The following is an 8,060-nucleotide window of genomic DNA, read 5'->3' on the forward strand; positions in this document are numbered from 1 at the left end:
TGGGGGCAGGGACAGAATAATATGATTTGGTTCTGTGTCCCACTGATGTGGAATTGTCATGGGAGATGTTAAAGGTAGGGGCTGGTGGAAGGTGATTTAATCATGGTGGAGAGTGGAGGTTGGAAGGTAGGGGTGGTGGGGAGAATTGGGGGGAATTATGGTGGGAAAAGGCAGGGGTTGGGGGCAGATCCTTCACAAATGGTTAAACACCATAATGCTGTCCTTCTGATAGTTCTCTTCATGATTTTGTAGCTGTGAGTTTGAATGAATACTGGTCTGCTGGGTTTTGGATGTGCATTGGGCCTATGGTCCCATTTGTGATATTTTTCTGGGAAATTTCTTCCCTTTGGATTGAGAAAGCTTACCCAATACCTGTATCATCATTGTACCTTTGAAGAAAAGCACTCCGTTTTAACTTCAGGGGGTCATAGGCAGAAGAGACTGTAGCCTTGTCTTGGATGAGACTTTGAACTTTTTATATTTGAGTTAATGCTAGAATGAGTTAAGGCTTTTGGAAACTTTTGAAAAGGCATGATTGTATTTTACCCTGTGAGAAGGACATGAGATTTGGAAGGGTCAAGGTCGGAATAATATGGTTAGGCTGTTTTTCCCTAGAAAAACTCATGTGGAACTGTAATCCCAAATTTTGGAGGTGAAGGCTGGTGGGAGGTGATTTAATCATGGATGGGAGGAGGGTGGGGGAGTAAGGAAAAAGTGGTGGGGAGGAGTAGACTGGCCATAGGGTGGTGGGAGGGTGGTGGGTAGTAGGAGGGAGGAGTAGCCTGCTGCAGAGGCAGAGGCTCATGGAAAACTACTAAGGCAGTGCACCTGTGGCTTTGCAGGCTTTAGCCCCGTGGCTGCTCTCATGGGCTGGGCTGGTGTTGAGTACCTGTAGCTTTTCCATATTGAGGGTGTGGGCTGTTGGTTGGTCTGTGAATCTGGGGTCTGGAGGATGGTGGTATCCTGCATGGGGACTCCAAGCCCATATTTTCCTTCTGCACTGCCCTAGTAGGGGTTTTCCAAGAGGCTCTGCCTCTGCATCAGGCTTCTGCCTGGAAACAGTAGGGGGTGGAGGTGTGTTGCGGGGTAGATCCTTCACCAATGGTTAAGTTCCATCTTCTTGATGCTGACCTTGTGATACTGAGTTCTCATGAGATCTGGTTGTATAACAGGATGTGACACCTCTTTCCTCTCTGTGTTGCTCCTACTCCTGCCATATGCAACATTTTATTGCTGCTTGTCCTTCTGGTATAATTGAGAGGCTTCCTGAGTCCTCCTAGAAGCAGAAGTTACTATGCTTTCTTTACAGCCTACAGAACCATGAGCCCCTTTTCGTTATGATCATACAGAAATTTAGTACTGCAAAATGAAGCTATGAAATACCTTCAATGACTTTTCCCTTTTCCCCATTGTATTAGCTATTAGCACTGGTCTTTTTAATGCAAAGATCTGAAGCCTTCTTGAAGTTTGCCCTGAAAATTGACTTTTTTTTTCCTTCTACATTGCCAGGCTGTGAAAAAGATAGCTGAAAATGTAAAAGCAGGTTCAAAGTGGCTAACAGCAAGAGGTTGGAGAGTTTGGAGGACTTGAAAGAAGACAGGAAGATGAGGGAAAGTTTGGACCATTGTAGAGACTTGTTAAATAGTTGTGATTAAAATGCTGACAGAAGGAGAGACAGTGAAGGCCAGGCTTATGAGGTCTCAGATGAAAACGGGGAACTTACTGGGAACAGGAGCCAAGAGCCAAGGTTACTTTTGTTTTGCTGTAGGAAAGAACGTGGCTGCAGGGTGACCTTGCCCTAGAGATCTGTGAAACGTGGAACTTGAGGGTGATGATTCAGTGAGGGTGATGATATCTGGTGGAATGAACTTCTAGGCAGCAAATCTCAAGAGGTGTCCTGTCTGTGTCAAACAGCCTGTGCTCTTTTGTGTGACCGAGGAAATGACCTTAAGTTGGAACTTATATTTAAATGACAAGCAGAACTCAAAAGTTTGGAATATTTGCAGCCTGGCCAAGTGGTCAAAACAAAAGCTGATTTTCAGAGGGAAAATTCATGATGGCTTCAAAAATTTGCATAAAATGAAGGCCAGTGCTAATAGCCAAGACAATGGGAGAGAAAGCCTTGGAGGCATTTCAGAGATGTTTGCAGCAGCCCTTGCTGTCACAGGCCCTGGGGAGAAAAGAATGGTTTCCTGGGCCAGCCTCATGGTCCTGCTGCTGTGTGCAGCAGGGATGCAGGCAGCACTGTAGCTCCCTGCAGCTCCAGCTCCTGCTCTGGCCTTGTCTCAAAGACAGGTACAGCTTGGGTCACTGCTTCAGAGGGTGCAAGCTATGAGCCTTGGTGGCTTCCACATAGTGTTAAGCCACTGGGTGCACAAAGCACTAGTCCAGAGGCTTGAGATCCCACACATTCTCAGAAGATGTATGAAAGTGCCTGGTGTCCAGTCAGAAGGCTGCCAAAAGGCAGAGCCTCATGAGAAACCTCTACTAGAGCAGTGCAGAAGGAAAATATGGTGTTAGAGCCCCCACAATGGAGGCCACCATCATGCAGACCCCAGATCATAGACCCACCAAGAGTTTTGTATCCTTCATGGGTAAAAACTACAGACACTTTACACCAGCACAGCCCATGAGGGCAGCTGCGGGGGCTGAACACTGCAAAGCCACAGGTGCAGAGCTTCCCAAGGCCTTGGGAGCCCAGCCCTCATACCCTTGTGCCCTGGATGTGGGACAAGGATTAAAAAAGGGTGACTTTGGATCTGTGGGTTTGAATAACTGGCCTGCTGGGTTTTGGACTTTAATGGGACCTGTAAGTCCCATTTGTGTTTTGTTCTTCTTTCTGGCAAAAATGCTCCTTTTGGCTGCGAATTCTTACTCAATACCTGGACAATCATTATACCTTGGAGGTAGTTAACTTGTTTGTATTTCAGAGGCTCAGGGGCAGAAGAGACTGCCTTGTCTCAGATACAACTTTGGGCTTCGGACATTTGAGTAAATGCTGGAATGAGTTAAGACCTACGGGGGCTGTAGGTAAGGCATTGTTGTATTTTGCAAATTGAGAAGGACTTGAGATTGGGGGAGGCAGGGACAGAATAAGATTCGGCTGTGTGTCCCTACAGAAACTTAGGTGGAACTATAATCGGAAACGTTAGAAGTGGGACAGGTGGAAGGTGATTTAATCATGGAGAGCAGTGGGTGTTGGAAGGTGAGAATTGGGGAGAATGGGGGGATTATGGTGGGGGTGAGGGGTAAAAGGTGGGTGTTGGGGGAGGATCTCGCACAAATGGTTAAACACCATCTCCTTTTTTTTTTTTTTTTTTTGAGACGGAGTCTCGCTCTGTCGCCCAGGCTGGAGTGCAGTGGCCGGATCTCAGCTCACTGCAAGCTTCGCCTCGCGGGTTCCCACCATTCTCCTGCCTCAGCCTCCCGAGTAGCTGGGACTACAGGCGCCCACAACCGCGCCCGGCTAATTTTTTGTATTTTTAGTAGAGACGAGGTTTCACCGTGGTCTCGATCTCCTGACCTTGTGATCCGCCCGCCTCGGCCTCCCAAAGTGCTGGGATTACAGGCGTGAGCCACCGCGCCCGGCCAACACCATCTCCTTAATGCTTTCCTCATGATGGTGAGTTCTCGTGATGATTCTGGAGCTGTAAGATTAAGTGGATACTGTCCTGCTGGGTTTTGGACTTGCACTGGGCCTGTGATCCCATTTGTGTTATTTTCCTGACAAATCTCTTCCCTTTGGATTGAGAAAACTTATCCAATGTCTGTACCATCATTGTACCTTGAAAGAAAAGAACTCCCTTTTAAATTCAGGGACTCACAGGCAAAAGGGACTGTAGGCTTTTCTCAGATGAGATGTTGAACCTTTTACATTTGTGTTAATGCTGGAATGAGTTAAGACTTTTGGCACCTTTTGAAAAGGCATGAATGTATTTTACTCAGTGAGAAGGATACGCTATTCGGGGAATCAGGGTCAAAATAATATGGTTTGGCTCTGTGTCCCTACCAAAACACATGGGAAATTGTAATTCCAAATGTAGCAGGTGGGGCCTGGTGGAAGGTGATTTATTCATGTACTTGAGAGGGAGGGGTGGTGTTGGAAGTAAAAAGAAGTGGGTAAGGTGGGGAGGAGTAGGCTGGCAGTACAGTGGTGCAAGGGCGGTGGGTAGTAGGAACGGGGAGTAACCTGCTACAGAAGCAGAGGCTCATGGAAAACCTCTACTAGGGCAGTGCACCTGTGGCTTTGCAGGCTTTAGCCCCCATGGCTGCTTTCATGGGCTGGGCTGCTGTTGAGTGCCTGTAGCTTTTCCACACTGAGTGTGGGAGCTTTTGGTGGGTCTATGACTCTGGAGTCTGGAGGGTGGTGGTATCCTGTATGGGGGCTCCAGGCCCATATTTTCCTCCTGTACTGCCCTAGTAGAGGTTTTCCAAGAGGCTCTGCCTCTGCCTCAGGTTTCTGTTTGGAAACAGTACAGGGTGGATGAAGGGTATTGGGTGGATCCTTCACCAATAGTTAAGCATCACCTTCTTGATGCTGATCTCCTGACACTGAGTTCTCAGGAGATCTTGTTGTGTAAGAGGATGTGGTGTTATGCCCAGACCGTTTGTTCCCCAAAGAAGACCACCAGAGTCCAGAGTCAAAGCCAAGCAGCAAGGATCTTTTACTGCAAGTTCGAACTTGGTCCCTCCATTCCACAGCATCCGAACAATGCGAGTGCTTGCCTTTTTATAGCCTGATGTAAACAGGATATGTAAAGTTACAGAGGAACAAGGGAATTCTTTTGGTTACAGCACTATAATTGGTTAACACTATGCATTTAGCATTTTTTATTGATTCCCGCTGTGTCCTTATCGGAGATTTCCCAGGTGGTGTTTTTCTAAAGTTGAGAGACATATGGAGGAATGTGTTTGTGCTGGGCTCAGGGAGTTGAGAGAGATATATGGAGGAATGTGTTTGTGCTGGGCCCAGGGAGTTGGGAGATATATGGAGGCATGTGTCGGGTTTCTTTCATTCCTCCCTTTTCTTAGGTACCTCTAGAGCCAATCTTGGGTCTTATAAGTCTGATTCTGTTTCAGCGTTTACAGGTTGGTATTGGGCTCTGAGGACCATGAGCTGTACGGTGTCAAATCTTTCCCTGACAAATTGTAAAATTCTGTTAACAACACAAGGTCCTACGGTAAACAGAAATAGTAGACTTAGAAGGGGTCCAAGGAAGGGGGCTAACAGGGAAAACACAGAGGAATTCCACCATTGGTCTGCAGCTGAAGCAAACTGCCGTGTTTTTACTTCTGTGCTTAGCTTGCGTAACTGTTGGACCCAGTCCTCTACAAGCCCTGATTCATTTATGTAGAAACAACAGTCTTCTTTTAGAAACATACATGTACCACCTTTTTCAGCAGTGAGTAGGTCTAGGGCCCTCCGGTTCTGCAAGGTTACCTGAGCTAGGGACGTGAGCTGCCGCTGAAGGGAGGCAAGGGACTCAGCCGACTCCTCCATAGCAACGGCAAATTGTTGGTATAACTTGTTGCTTTCTATGAGGGTGTGACCTAGGGCTCCCCCCACCAGTCCGGCCGCAATGAGGGATGAGGTGAGGGAGATTCCCGCAATGAGGGGGAGAAATATGGCTCATGCAGGTCTCGGTCTAGGGACTGGGTGAATAGCAGTACTAGTCCAGTTACCGGTGTACCCTAGGAACTCGCCGGCAGTTAGTAGAGCCAACCGGGGAACTAATGTGACAGGAAGACACAGTAGGTTGGTAACAGAGGGACTAGATAGGTTCTTAGATAATGTTCCATTACACCAGAAGAATATGCCCGGCGGAGCCCGTAGGGAGATATTAGGGGGCATTGCAGTGATGCTGCAGAGGCTGGAATTGGTTCCTGAGAAACATTAGGGAAACTTCTCCTGACTGGGGTTTAGGTATAGGGGCACATTAAGGATAGGGGCATATGAGAGGTTTCGGAGGTTGTTAGCTTGGGCAGAGGTAGAGGATCCCCATGGCAGAGGGACAGCGGTTAGTGGTGGATGCCCTAGAGTGGCACACAGAAAGCAGCCAGACAGGCTGTGAAGTCCTGTAAGGTTAGCAAGTTCTAGTCCTTCTTGTAATAATTTTAACCAGGAGAAAGGACGTAAGTCTTGTGTTAGTCTGTTTTCTTGTCGTTGGATATTTCCATGGACCAGAGGCAGTACCTGCACTAGACCTCGCCACAGATAGAGGTGACTGCTAGGCCATGTGGAGGAGGGGGAGTAGTATACAGCCCCATGTTGAGGCGTGGTCCAGCGGGAGTTCCAGGGGTCTCTAACTATCCATGTATATGAAAAGTCTCCGTCCCGTCTATGATGGAAGGCCCACTTAGGGTCTAACTGTTCTTCCTCTCCCCAGTAACGGAATCTATGGATGTTACAATAGTTATAAGGACAGCTGGCATTTTGGTGCCACCAATAGTGTTTACAATTGTATTTAGTCTGATCAAACTCAAAGCATATTATTGGTGTCATAGGTTTGGCTATTTGAAAACCAGTAAAATTTAGTAGAATTGGGCTATTGCACCCTGAGGAGGGGCAATCAGCACTGGCTAATAGTTTCCCAGGCTTATGAGGTTGCCCAGGGTGGGTTCGGTTTTCATAAAGCCAGAATCTCCAGACAAAGGGATTAGGAGCTGGTTTGGTGTTTTCTCCAGCGGCCACTAGGGCGACTAACGTTAGGGCTAGACTACCTAACTGTATGTTTGCAGTGAGCTATGCTGCCGGCGCAGGGTGAGTTTTAAGGGGTTGTTCTTAGCTCTGTCCACAGTCCACGTGGCCGGTGCTTCAGCCGCCACCGTGATTGGTCCCAGAAGGTCGGAGGTTGGGTCCACTGGCTTGACGTGGGTGTAGTGGATCCACGACGCGATGCCTTCTACCTTCAGGGCGGTGGGTGTGGTTAGGAGTACCTGGAGTGGTCCCTTCCACCTGGGTTCTAGGGTCTCTTTTCGGTGTTGCTTAACCATGACCCAGTCTCCTGGCTGGTACGGATGGGGTGTCAGTGGGGGACCGGTCTCATATAGTTCCTTCAGCTTGGGCCAGATTTCTTGATGAATTTTCTGCAAGGCTTGTAAGGAAAATAAGAGTTCAGAGACATTTTCTGTTTCAGACTTGAGCAGATCATCTTTTAGGCTAGGGACCGGGGTGGGGGTCTGCCATACATGATTTCATAAGGGGTAAGGCCCAGTCTGTAAGGGGTATTATGGGCCCAGAACAGAGCGTAGGGGAGAAGGACCACCCAATTAGCGCCAGTTTCCATAGTCAATTTAGTTAAGGTCTCCTTTAAGGTCCGATTCATCCTCTCTACCTGTCCTGAACTCTGGGGCCTGTAAGCGCAATGTAGTTTCCAATTTGCCCCAAGGATGGAAGCCAAATCCTGACTTACCTTAGCGATGAAGGCCGGCCCATTATCTGACCCTATCTGGATGGGGAAGCCATACCTGGGGAGGATATCTTCCAGGATTTTCTTTGCTACAACCTGAGCAGTTTCCCTTTTGGTTGGGAATGCTTCAGTCCATCGTGAAAAAGTATCTACAAAGACAAGTAAGTACCGATACCCGTATTTTCCTGGCTTTATCTCAGTAAAATCTATTTCCCAGTAGATACCGGGCCTGGTTCCCCTGAGCCTTGTTCCCGTTGCAGCCTGGGATTGGGGGTAGGCGTTGTTAAGCTGGCAGACTTTGCAACTTGTCAGGATGCTGCTGGCTGTCTCGGCTATATGTCTGATTTTGAGCTTGGAGCGTCTGATCAGGTCTATCATCCGCCGGGCACCCAGGTGGGTGGTTCGGTGGATGTGTTCTAACACTTGGTGTCCTAATTTTTCTGGTAGGATGGTTTGGCCATTAGTATCAGTCCACCACCCATTCTGGATCTGTTTCAGGGGAAGTTTGTCGATCCACTGGAGATCTTGTTCTGAATAATCAGGGAGATATGGCAAGTCCCGGGGGCCCAGATCAGGGAGCTGGAGTGCAAGGAGTTGGCTGGGAGCCTTTGCCACACTCCTTGCAGTTTGGTCTGCCAGAAAGTTGCCTTG

This window comes from Papio anubis, unplaced genomic scaffold, assembly GCF_008728515.1.
Source record: "Papio anubis isolate 15944 unplaced genomic scaffold, Panubis1.0 scaffold119, whole genome shotgun sequence".
In the NCBI taxonomy this organism is placed as follows: Eukaryota; Metazoa; Chordata; class Mammalia; order Primates; family Cercopithecidae; genus Papio; species Papio anubis.